The sequence below is a fragment of the Platalea leucorodia genome, assembly GCF_965183815.1.
Source record: "Platalea leucorodia genome assembly, chromosome: 5".
Classification (NCBI taxonomy): Eukaryota; Metazoa; Chordata; class Aves; order Pelecaniformes; family Threskiornithidae; genus Platalea; species Platalea leucorodia.
The window spans coordinates 97,490,419-97,502,877 of record NC_138827.1 but is presented as its reverse complement, the minus strand read 5'-3'; the positions used below and the strand labels follow the sequence as shown (position 1 = coordinate 97,502,877).

Genomic DNA, 12,459 nt, shown 5'->3' with positions numbered 1-12,459 from the left:
AGTTTCCCTGTCTGTGCCGATTTGCGTATGCAGGCAGGACAGCTTTTTTTCTCCAAAAAGTACAGAAAATTTGAAATGTAATCTTACAACAGTACGCTAAAATCTGTCTCCAATTAGTATGCACAATTTCAAAATGAGCTTCAAGCCACGTGTGATATCTTTCAACTCTGACCCATATTTCCAAAGGAAAAACAAGTTGCTTCTTATGATAAGGCTGTCAGTTACAATCACGAGTACATGTCACAGAGTTTACAGCAAACTACACGTTACCAGGAAAACAAATCTTCACCATAGAACAAATCTTGCTAATTCTGGCTCTCCTTTACATGGCCCATAATCAAAGCATTATATTATATATGTCTTTCTAAACTACTATTTTCTTGTAAGGCTCTGAAGGCCAGAAAGCAGTGTTTGCCCACTGATGGCAATGCAAAGTGAGCTTTTGTGACAGAAAGCTTCAAGTGAAATGGAGACTCAGGACACACAACCTTTTTCTGGCCAACTGCGAAGCAGAGGAGGAATTAGTCTGGATCTAAACAGCCTCATGCAGGAAACATGCTATCATGACATCTCCATTGAACAGCTCCACAAGGAACAGCACTGAGAGTGCCCACAGACAAATCAAGGATATTTTTTGTACAATGTCCCTTATGACTCCCCGTGTCCTATTCCTATTAACACCACTGATGAGTAACTGTGGTACCACACTTTTTGATACCAAGCAGGGCAAGAGATCCCTCTATCGATCTCTTCAGTCTCTAGTGACACCGAGTATCAACTAGATACCTACCCTTACCACTCACTAACTCTTAGAGCAGCGACTGCTACTAATCACCTCCCTCGTGGTCACCAGCAGGGAAGCCAGTTAATCAAACAGGGCTAAATTTCACCTGGCAAAGGCAAATGCTTGGAAACGTGATCTAATCTCATTTCCCAGCCAGTGCCACCAGCCTTTTCTGCCTTTTGGGAGCAACTAGTTAGTACCAGCAGGGATAAGAGAAGTGATTAATGGTTTGGGATACTAGAGAGGGTCAGATATGGTGGCTTCTTGCATAGGATGCAGCAGATTTACTAGATTCTGAACACTATTTTTGCCTTTAAAACATTGTTTTACATAAGTACTCTCTACATTGTTGCTCATTGTTTTCAAATTCGCAAATGCCAACAGAAATAAAATAATTGTGTAATTGACATAATCCATATTGAACGCATACAAAATACATGCATTTATGATTATTTTAAAAATCTTTAGCAACAGGTTTCCTAAACTGCATTAAGATGAATTTAAGGCTCCTTACCTACAGCCTCACAGATGTCCTCGTCTCATCTCAAACTGCCATCAACCAGCAACAGTTTTAACTATTTCAAAAAACGGAAAACATCTAGGTCACATGTCTATAAACAGCATTTGAGTTAATCTCTCACAGCTCATAAAGATAGAAAGAAAGAAGGAAAAAAAAGTAAAATAAAACCACTTCCTGCAACAGCAGAAGCTAACCATCTCACCAGTGAGCGACTTACACCCAAGTTTAGTGCAAAACTCTTCCGGATTGGATAAAAAGCAAAATTTTCAAGTATGAAAGCAGCTCCTCTGTTAAAATTGCAACAAACAGGGAGGGTTAGTTTTTGCAGAAGGTAAACATGAGGTTTAAAAGGAAATGCTGAAAGGAATTACGATTCTAAGCCCCAAGATAACTTCCCTTTTCTTACCTTCAATGAAACCCTTTGAGTACTGAAATAAAGAGCTTGCAACAAATCTGCTTTGCTATTTTGAAATGTAACTTTAGTAAATGTGACACTTACCATACTGTTACTTCACGTTTATAAAATAGCAAATTGTAGCCAATCAGAGAGTTTGCTAAAAAAAAACCAAACAAAAAAAAGACTTGTAGTATTGTCTGGTGAAGGTCACCCAGATAAACACTTCTGTTTCTTTAATTTTCTGTTTTAACACTTCTCCATGAAGCAGCCCCTGGAGAAGCACGGGCACACACAGCTGCTGCCCTGCTTCACTTCCCGCAGCATCTCGCACCGTAATGGTCCCTCTCAGGCAGGGGGAACCCAGAGAGTGAACAGATTCAGATGCAGCTGCGCACATTCAGGGCTCTAGAAAAGCCCTTTCCTTGCATACGCCTTCACCAGAGTCTTCCCCCGTGACCTTTTTTTCAACAAGGAATGATAGTATCTTTCCGGTATTTCTAGCTCAACTTTTACAAAATGAGGGCTCATCTACCCGGTGCAGCGGGGATTCCCTTGCAGGGCAGGGTGGGTGGTTGTGCTGTGCGCACGAGGACCATCACGGTGCTGGTCAGGCTACAGAGCCCTCTGTTGATGCTTTGGCAGAATAGGGGGATCTTTTTTTGATTGCCTCCCACTATAAAACAAAGAGCTGCCATATGACACCTGAGAAAATGAGGGCCATCTTGAAGTTTAAGGATTCGTCCCGACAGTGAAGTAAAATGAACCTTATTGACACGGCATATCAATGGAGTTTCTTAAGAAGATGTGCTCCATATGTGCAGATGTCCATCAACAAATTCACTGGGTGCCCTAAAGGAGGATCCTGCAGAACATCCCATGGAGAAAGGGCAGAGATAGTCAGCAAGCAAGGGCTGGGGCTGAGGCTGGAGTGGAGCTTAGGAAGGCCTAGAAAGGGATTGTGACAAATTTTACAAGGCTGCAAAGAAAAGACTAATTTGCAGGCAGATCATTTCCTATTGCAGCAAAAAAAAGATGCAAGAAAGTTCCTGTGGAGAACAGCTTTAGTACATCATGCACTTACTGAAGCGCATGGGAAGCAAGACTTTCAGGGACTCAAGAACACCAGAAAGAAAAAGGGGGAACATAGCACTGCTACTAAGTGACCCTTACATTATTATTGTTGATTTTGTAGTAACTTCTACAACCTCCATTTCATGGCCAAAGATCTAATTATGCTAAAGGCCATACAAAGCCAGAACCAAGACTGTCCTTGTTCCCAAATGCTTACTATGTATGCCAAGAGGTAACACACATGTACAGACAGGAGAGGAAGTTGAACAGCATGACAGCTGGTCTTCACCCTTCTAAACTAAAATATCGTTTCTTTGTAGGCACTGCGTTTTAGGGATGTATTTTAAAGATGGACTTTTGGAACAAAAAAGTGGATGTTGCATATGAATGAGTTGTTTCTTCCAGGTGTGAGGAGTTGAGAAAGCAATACTGTGCTTTTCTGTAAACTAACAACTGCTAGTGCTTAAAGAACCTGCAGCTGCACTAATTAATTGCTAGCTCTTTTAAAAACAGTACAAGTTTCAACTAATTTTGTCATATGGAATAAATTTTAATTGAAAAATCTATTGTAGCCATGTAGATCTTAAGATTTTCCTCAAATAAAAGCATCAAGAGCTTTTTTATAATTACAAAATATTTGTGAACAGTGTGGACAACAGAACTTCATCACTAAAATGTGAAGAAACCATCAGCAAACCTGTAAAATACTGCAGCAGAACTTGCCTGTGTTGCCTTGTCCAAAACCTAGATTACTGGGGACATGACATTTTTCATGAAAATGTCTTTCACTGTACACCTAACATTTCACGTCAAGTTGCACACTCCGTCTGATTTCCTTCACATCCATTTGACAGTATGTCAGTAGTGACAAAATTCTATAAAAGAATGGCAGCTTTGCATACTTCTTAAACTTATGCAGCACAAGCTTCCTGTGTGATCTCTGGAAGGCTGAAAATACTTTAGATGTGCAAAAAAAACAGTTTAGCAAAATCTAAGAGCTCATCTAATCTAAGTAAAACTAAACAGGAAACAGAAACTGCATAGACATTACCTGGAGCAGATTGCTGCTCAATAGGTTGGTCTTTGCGTGTTTGCTGTGCAAGTTAAAGATGGAGCATCATTTCCGAAGCTCAGATTTCTTGTCTCTATTTCAGTGACTCATGGCGTCATTGCTTATGAGACATGCCATCAAGTTGGTGAACATCCAGATTTCCACATCTCATAACTGAGAGCACAGAGCATTACGGCTAAAACAGCAGTTTTAAAAATCGCTATTGACTGAGGATGCTGAATGCCCAGCAGCTGTTACCAACTCGGTTCTAACCAATTCAAGAAGTATCATAAGTTTCATCAGGTGCTTGAACAGTGATTCCAAGACTTGTTCTGGACCAGCAGTCTCCTGAGGAGGAAAGAAAACTTATTTTTTTTTCTTTTTGCTTCATTCAGCCTTTACTGTCTGTTGGAATGACTGACAAGCAGCCCATAGTCTGGCTTGTATAGCAAGCACCCAGTGACAAATTTGATTCAGTGGGTAAATCAAGCCATAATAGACAACACAAACCTGGATAGCATGCAGGCACAAGCCTGAAAGAACTGTGCATGCAATGGCTGGTTCCAGAAGAAAATAATTTTTTATTAATGAAAATGGATAAAGTTCCAAAACTTTGCAATTCACTAGAAAAAACCCTAGGAAACTAGTAGACCATGCGATAATGCAGAAATAATGTACTATATTTCCCACATTCTTCACCAGAGAAATGATATTTTTCATATTAGTAGTAGATTTTAAAATATTTCAATTAAAAAGGAGAACAAAGAATTATGGACAATAATTCATATCCTTGTTCACAACAGTTGTTTGCTCAGAGAGCTGATGTCCATTCAGTAGCTGTTATTTTTTTCCTATAAGGGCTTTGAATATTTAATCCCAGTAAAAACATTTATAGGAGCACATTGTTATGCATCAAGAAGGCCATGCACATGGCCATGTAACAGCTCCAGTAGTTTATAGGCCAAGTTAACAGCAGTCTCTAATATTACCTGCTTGAGCAATAAATGCTTATTATGTAGGAGCTTGTATGTAAATGTCAATGTAAATATACAGTAATGGTTAAATTCACACAACCCTCTCAACCATAACATGCAGTATAAACATTCTGGTATCATCTTCTAAAACCTTTTACTCTGAGCTGATATTCCCCTAAACAATTCATTTTACTTACCACAGTCTTAAAAGCACAAAAGTTATTTAAAAAAAAAAAGTCACAGGTGGTAGAAAATAGATCTTTAGAGATTCTTCAGCAGTTTAATGTTGGCTATACGGAAGGAACATATGTACCACGACTTGAGGTCTAAAACCCACAACATTCAAATTTTAGGAGAGAAATGATCTTGCATTAAAACATCTCTTAATAACTGAGCTGCTAAAGTTTTGATAATAGATATACTTTACAAAGCAGCAGAGACGTTTAGGACAGCATTCTCTGGACATTTACTTCCTAATAAAGATCAATTTGCCTTATAATGAGGTTTGGATTTAGAAATATTCATAGCTAAGGAAATAAGATATTTCTTTATTTTTACACTCATTATTTTTCAAGCCTACATAATTTAATTTTTCACTGTTTAAAAAAAAAATAAAATTAGGACACTGAAGTTAATGAAATCTACTAGGTAAGAAAGTTCTACATAAATCCAAACTGGTCCTTTTCTCTCTCTTTCCCAGGTGTTTTAGGGATCTTGACACTTATTTTAAAGGCCAGCCTTGCTTAGGGCTATTTTTAATAACTTAGAAAAGCTACTCCAACCCATTGTATAGCTATACTGTACTAAAAAAGAGACAAAAACCCAGCATATGTTGATGCATTATGTAAAGACTTTCCTTGACAGGATTTAGTTACATGCAAGCTTTAAATGCAGTGTAAATGCATTTTCTGGAGTGTTAGGCCTCTGAGTGCTAAAAGTGTTACAATACCAAACTGCCAAAAAGGTGGTTTTACATCACACAATAACGGACCTTAAAAAGACAAATGAGTCATGCACTTTGGGTGACAATATCTTAATCTATATACCCGTGATCAAGTCAGAGTTACAAAGTGGTGCTAGCAAAATCCTCTTCAAAACCCTTCTTGCCTCCCTGCTGTTCACTGACTTCAGGTATGACCCAAACTCTCCACGCCAATAGCTTGTTGACTGGAGATGTTCCAAAAACTGTTATTGTTTTCACAGTAAAGGAAGTATGAAGTGGCTGTTCTTGATATAAAACTGATACTCCACCCAGTGTTGTTTCTACCTCTATTAAAAAAGCTTCAGCTACATGGTGATTAACAGTGGGGAAAATATCAAGCCCTGTAAAATCCCATGCTGAGGATGAATGCGAAAGGAAGCTGAGATGTTCTGGGATATTCTCTTCTTTTGCTTCAGCCTTTGAGAAAGAAGAGGCTCATTTCCATTATCCAATTCCACATTCACAAAAAGATAAACATAGTGGAAATAAGAATTGCTGAAGTCATTGCTTGTCTCTTCCTAATACAGTTTTTATCCGTGCGGTAGGCTCTGCTCTTGCTCTGTTCCCTCCCATGCTGCCATCGCAGAGTGAGTCAGAACTGCTTGGGCAGTTGTGCCAGAAGAAAGAAGTCAATAAAAACAAGAGAAAGTCAGATGCAGGAAGTAAAACTCCTCTGCAGACAGATGATTGTCCTCTCTCCTGTCCAGAAGCTTTCAAGGGAGACCAGGCTGCCTGAAATGGACTGGGAAACAAAAAAATGAGTCAGTTTATCAAAGACTTGAAGCAGTTAGTTGAACTAAATAATTCAGTACGTCTGTTCCAATCACTTCCTATGATTTTATTTGCCCATGTAATACAAGGATACTTCCAGTTTTTGTACATGGCTGTACTCTGTTCCCCTTTTCCCCAGCTCCCTCCTTCTGACAGGCAATTGCTATTGTATCTTCTCATAAGATCTGGGATATGTCAGGAAATCTTACTGGTTAGTGGTGGATGGGGTATCCATATTTGGGGGAGGAAAAAAAAAAAAAAAAAAAAGTACCACCAGTGCAACTAATAGCACCAGGCTGAGTATTAGATATGTTGGCTGTTTGCGCTTCTTGGAAGACTTCTTCACAGCAGCCACCTACAGAATATAAGAAGGTCTTTACTCAGACTACTCCAACATGTCTGCACAAATACATTTAATTTCAGCTTGCTTCGAGCAAGCAAAAATAGAAAACTCTTAGCCCTCATTCTATAGCTTTTGAGATTGTTCCAGTTTTTCAGTTCCTTCTAATCTCTGTAGTCTGTGGTCTCTGAAGTCATATACTTCCTTTTCCCTCATTTCTCAAGACCACTCTGTCCTCCCCTTTCCTCTGGTTCATGCTTGTGAACTTGCTTTTATGAGCCCCTTTTTATTCTATATTTGCCAAACTTAATAGGGACTCTCCTAAAGCAGGTACACAGCACTTCATATTCTGATGCTGTAGTTACCTACGTAGGTTATCATAGAAGAATCTCCTTTACGCTACGACAGTGGGTGCCTAGTGCCATGTTTTACAACATCTCCACTCTTGTATGATGCAGGGCAGTGTTTAACAAAAATATTACAATGTTAATTTCTTATCAGCTAGAATTTTACTTTCTGACCTGTGAAAAGCATTAATTCAGAACCATTATTTCTATTAGTTCAGACAAGCTCTGCAATGGGACAAAGTGCATCATTAGCAGTTCAAAAGGCAAGTGTTATTTAGGATTATGATGTTATGTTTTTAGGATTATTTTGGACTTAGGGAAGAGAGAGAGAGAGTTTAAGACGTTAGGTGAGGCACTGCAGGTAGCAGCCCCCACTCCTTGGTCATGCACATGGACAGGGGTGTCAGCAGAATCACACCTCTGCTGCAGCCTCTGTGTGTTTATAAAGATTCAATTAATTATAGTCCCTTTAGTCCATTCCCTGTGTTATCAGTTCACCTTTATTTCAAGCTTCAGTTATCGTGACCCTTCTAGTTCTTCTGAGCAAAAAAGCATTGAACATTAGGCCTGTTGGGAAAAATATTCTCCACGAGACTTTTTAATCCTGGTTCATTCTTCCCTTGGAACAGGGTCTGCAAAACCAACTTGCACTCATTACTCATTTCTTCACAGAGCCAAGAGGTTTTCTCGATAACCTTTAACAGCAACAGTGCGATGGAGGCACCAGCCCTTCTCCCTTGTGCACAAACTTGCAAATCTAAAATAGGACCTTAATGAAAAAAATTTAAACATTATAACTCCGCATGATGATATACTGAATGCAAAGCAGCTGTTCCTAACAGATTTGGCATATAACAGGGGTAACGTAATTTTACACAAATCATTATGTTCATTATATTAAAGTAATAGATTAAAATTAGTCAGTGATGTTTTTTAAGCCCATCTTACCCATAGGTCCTTTTATCCTCATATTCTAAGGGTGTTTTTTTTTTTTTTTCTCCTCAATATTCTGTGCAGAGAGAACATAAATGCCCAGATCACTGGGAGCATGAGCCCCTAAATTCATGGCTGTTGAGCCTCTTCCAATGTAAGCATCTGAAGGGAAGGTACTTAAGGGAAATAGAAAATGACATCACTTTTTTCCTGATCTTTTGAAGAGTGAATTATTTTTTTCCCATCCTACAGGAACAGATTCTGGACTAATTTTTCCTACTAAAGGCTTTAAAGTCTAAAATTCATCAAACATCTTGTCCTCAGAGACAACGTCATACAAGTTCAAAGAATCTATAGCCCTGCAAAACTGATGTCTTATTTCAGAGGTAATGCCTTTGTTTTCATTGAATGGTTGATTTCATCAAATTAAACCATTCTTACACTTTCTATAAATGTGAAAAAAATAGAAGACAGAACCAAACCTCTTGATTCTCTGAAGAAGAGTACACATATATACACATATAGATGTACATATATATCATATACATTCAATTGGTATGTATTTCTGCCTAAGATTTTTCTAGGATAGATTTATTGTAGATTGTGAGGTTTTTCAGATGTTTTTTGAAGAGCCTTTGAATTGAAAATAGTAGTCTTTCAAGGCATTTGTTTTAATGAACATCATTATAATTAAGACCATGCTTTTCATAAGGAAATATAAAAAGGATTTTTTTTCAAGTAAAGTCTGGGTCTGATTACTGATGGAGGAACTTCAAGATCTTTTTTTTGCTAAGCATTTCAATATTCATTCAGAAAAATGTCAAGATAACAGACTTTAGTGTGTAATTTTGGTGATTCATACTTTTTCTGGTATGAAACTGTTTTTAATATCCAGTTAAAGCAAGAAAGTTTGAATAAAATAAGAATACTAATGAAAATGAAGCAGTCATATGCTCCATCCCTACTCCCACAGAAGTTAGGATCTTCCAAAAATTGACCCATAGCATTATCCTTCATCTGTATCTGATACAGAGCAATAGTCTTCGATTTATTAGTTAAATTTGAGAAGCTGAGCATAATTTCTTTCCAGAATTCAGTGTACTTGGCACTCCAGCTTTGGTCCAGAAGGAGTTTACCTTCTTTAACTCAAGTTCATTCAACAACAGATGAAACTTAGATGCTATAAAGAGGTTTATAAATTCATTAAATTAATCTGCCACAGAACTATGTTCAAACTAGAAGTCATAAACAATGATAACAAATGGATTTTCACATCAATTTAAAAGTTCCATTATTTTTTAGTATGTCACTATACATGTTGTATGCCGTTATCTTAATGAGCCATTTTTGCACAACTGTATTTTAAACAGGGTATGATCTAGGAAAGCAGGAAGCATAATCAACCATTAGATTCTAGAAACTAAGTGTGAGGTCTCTAAATGCACTTTAGCATGACTTCATAATCAGTAAAACTGAAATACCCGACACAGGGATGGTGAGCCGTAAAAATCAAGTTGTGTCCTGAGGTTCCCTACTGGGTGGAGAGGAGGTCTGGCACCCCAAAGGCAGGCTGCACTGCCAGCGAAGGGAACTAGGCTGGAGCAGGGCTTTCCACTACCCCTGCACTGAGCAGAGTTACCTTAAATTCAGCAGTGAAAAATGTGTCTAAACTTTTTGCCAGTTCCTGCTGGGCTCAATAGCTCTGGCACACTTGACAGTACACCTCTCCAGACTGAAGCTTGCGTGTTCCCTGCCCATCCTCTCCCGCCATAGCTCTACACAATTGCAGCTGTTGGTTAGCATCTGTTTATAAAAATGGAAAAAACATGGAATTCCCTTAGGCTGACAATGGTGCAATATGCAGAGGCACTCCTTCCAGGGTCATGCTCCCACCAGTGAGCTCTTCTTCCTAAAGCTGAGGGCTTCAACATGCACTTCTCTACCAGAATAACTACCATTGCTCTGCTTGCTGCTGGGTTTTAATCCAGTTGGGATGTGCTAGGGAGGTTTTCTCAATACTTGCTTTGACTGGGCTGCTCAGGAGACCAAAGCACTGTTTTGGTCCTGGATCGTGAAGGGTGAACCCTTCAATCCCCCATTCTAGTGGGTGAAACCTTTGCCAAGCTGATGTGCTGAAGAACTTTTAAGATAGCCTATTGTAACTATATGTATGTTATTAACCATTATATTTACCCCTCACTCACAGATTTTACATTTTATAGCTGTCAGATCAAAACCATTTTTACAGTCTCAGTGATACAGAAACTCAACTGTGGAATTAGGAACTATAACCCTTTCAGTGGCAATTAAGAGAACTCAGAGGCAGGCGAATCTGGACTTTCACTCACAGTTTCTCTAAGGAGACCTTCACCGTATTTTTCTCTGTAGGACGCAGCAGTACAGGAAAGTCTTGGGGCATCCTTGAAAAGAAATGCCCACACATTTGCAAGTTACCCAGTTGCAAGGTATTGTTCTGTCTCAGAAGGTAAGAATTGGTAGAATGTGTCGCCTCTTGAGCACACTGGTTTAAATTTGGTATCACACACAAGAGCATCTGAGCACTTTGCATTAAGTTTCAGCGAAGACATTAAAACTGCTTCTGTGTCCTATCTGAGGGATGAATATTTCTGAAAATTTCCCTTCACCTCCCAAGTGGAAATTCAAATAAAACACTCATTAAAAAGAAACTCAGTGTCAACAGACGTGAGGTATGTCAGACATACCTCATTGCTAAAATAGAAAATATATTACAGGCCTGTTTCTGTTGAGATTCATTCATGACATTTTAATAGCTCCCAGTTCTTAATATCTTGTGCTCAAGTATCAGAGTAAACTTTGCAGACATCCTGCAGACAGCCTTCCAACAACCACCTCACATAATGCTCTTTCGCAGACAGTAAACTGAGGCACCAGGAAAATTTGCAAAGTAGCAAAGTTGCAAGTTGGACCCGTGAGGCTTGATTTGTACTCTATCACCACAAACCTATGGTAACACCTATCCTACTAAAGACAGTCTCTCCAGTAGCAGGAAACTTGCTCTGTGTTGCAATAGGTGAGAGCATGAGCTATGCTGCAATCAGTATGGGTATATACACACGCCACCGGGCGGGTGGCATCCCAGAAGGCATAATTCCTTTCAGGATGCATCTCTAGTGCTCAGATGCTTTCTTTCATTTGGAACGTGCTTTGTTATGAAGAAAGAATTGGAAAAGTTTTTATATATATGTTCATATTTATACCTGGCACTGTGATGATAAGAGTGCCATTTGCTTTTATTTCAAACGAAGGGTTTTCAGTGCTGCTTGTCCCCATGCTTATTTCAGAAACCTGTATAAATCTTGCCCCACATGGGAGTCATTTTGAACGTATTAAATCATGATTTTTCTATGTCTCTCCCACTTTGATGTGGCCTCCTAGGAGGAGAAAGAACTATCCTGAATATGAGAGTTGGTCATGTTTTAACAATTTGATGATCTTTTCAAAATCCTTCAATAAAATATAAGTTTAAAAAAAAAAAAAAAAAAGAACTTCTGCATTTAACTCAGTGGATAAGAGGCCCTGTTCTCCACAAATTATAATATAGGAACTTTTTGAACATATACTTTAAATTCACAATTCGTTTCTTATTTTTAAAGCTATTTTTTATCATTTGATTAATTGCTTAAAACTATACACAAAAATAAAGGGAGCTTTGAAATTCATACCTTGGAGTATTAACATGTACTCAGGACTAGACATAAATGTCAGAGAGAAAAAAGATCTAATGAACTCTTTATTGGTGAAATACTGTATTGCAGCTGCCTAGAATTTTAAATGGTTTGTAGCTTGCTCCAAAGCAAAATAACTACAGAAGTTTACTTACAGCATGGACTCTCATTCAGCATTTCTAATGTCTTCTTCCAGGGTAGATGCAAGTCATTTGTTTTGCTAGATGTTGCAGCTACTTCATTTTGTTGAAGTTTAGTGGATCTTCTTAACGTTAGCAAAATGTCCAGAAAAAAGAAAAAAAGAAAGAAAAAAAGTGCAACCGCAGAAGTATTTTTCTGTCTAGAAAATTACACGACCATAAGTTTTCCTTTTCCCTGATGTCTTCTGTGCCATAATAATGGCTTCAGGATTTAAATCCTTTGCTGCTATTGTGACTTCAAAGCCTTAAAACTGCAATTGAATGAAGTAGTTCATCTGTCATTATTCAAATATGAAGCAATTATGATGAAATAAAGATAGAATTCCATTGAGAAATACCCCAATCAATTCTCACTTATATTTAACTAGAAACATAAAATGAT

General features: G+C 38.3%; 1 protein-coding gene across 3 annotated transcripts in view; it reads right to left on the bottom strand.

Annotated features, from left to right (window-relative positions):
- The window catches only part of ARHGAP15 (Rho GTPase activating protein 15), a 331,391-nt gene extending 329,825 nt beyond the window's left edge, over nt 1-1,566 (bottom strand). For 2 of the 3 annotated variants that reach the window (XM_082312216.1, XM_082312215.1), the window contains exon 1: nt 1,299-1,419. The gene's annotated coding sequence lies outside the window, so the exon portion shown is untranslated. Of the gene's footprint in view, nt 1-1,298; nt 1,420-1,521 lie in introns of those variants that run through there. The other variant, XM_082312214.1, reaches the window with a different exon arrangement.
- Nucleotides 1,567-12,459: the final 10,893 nt, after the last annotated feature.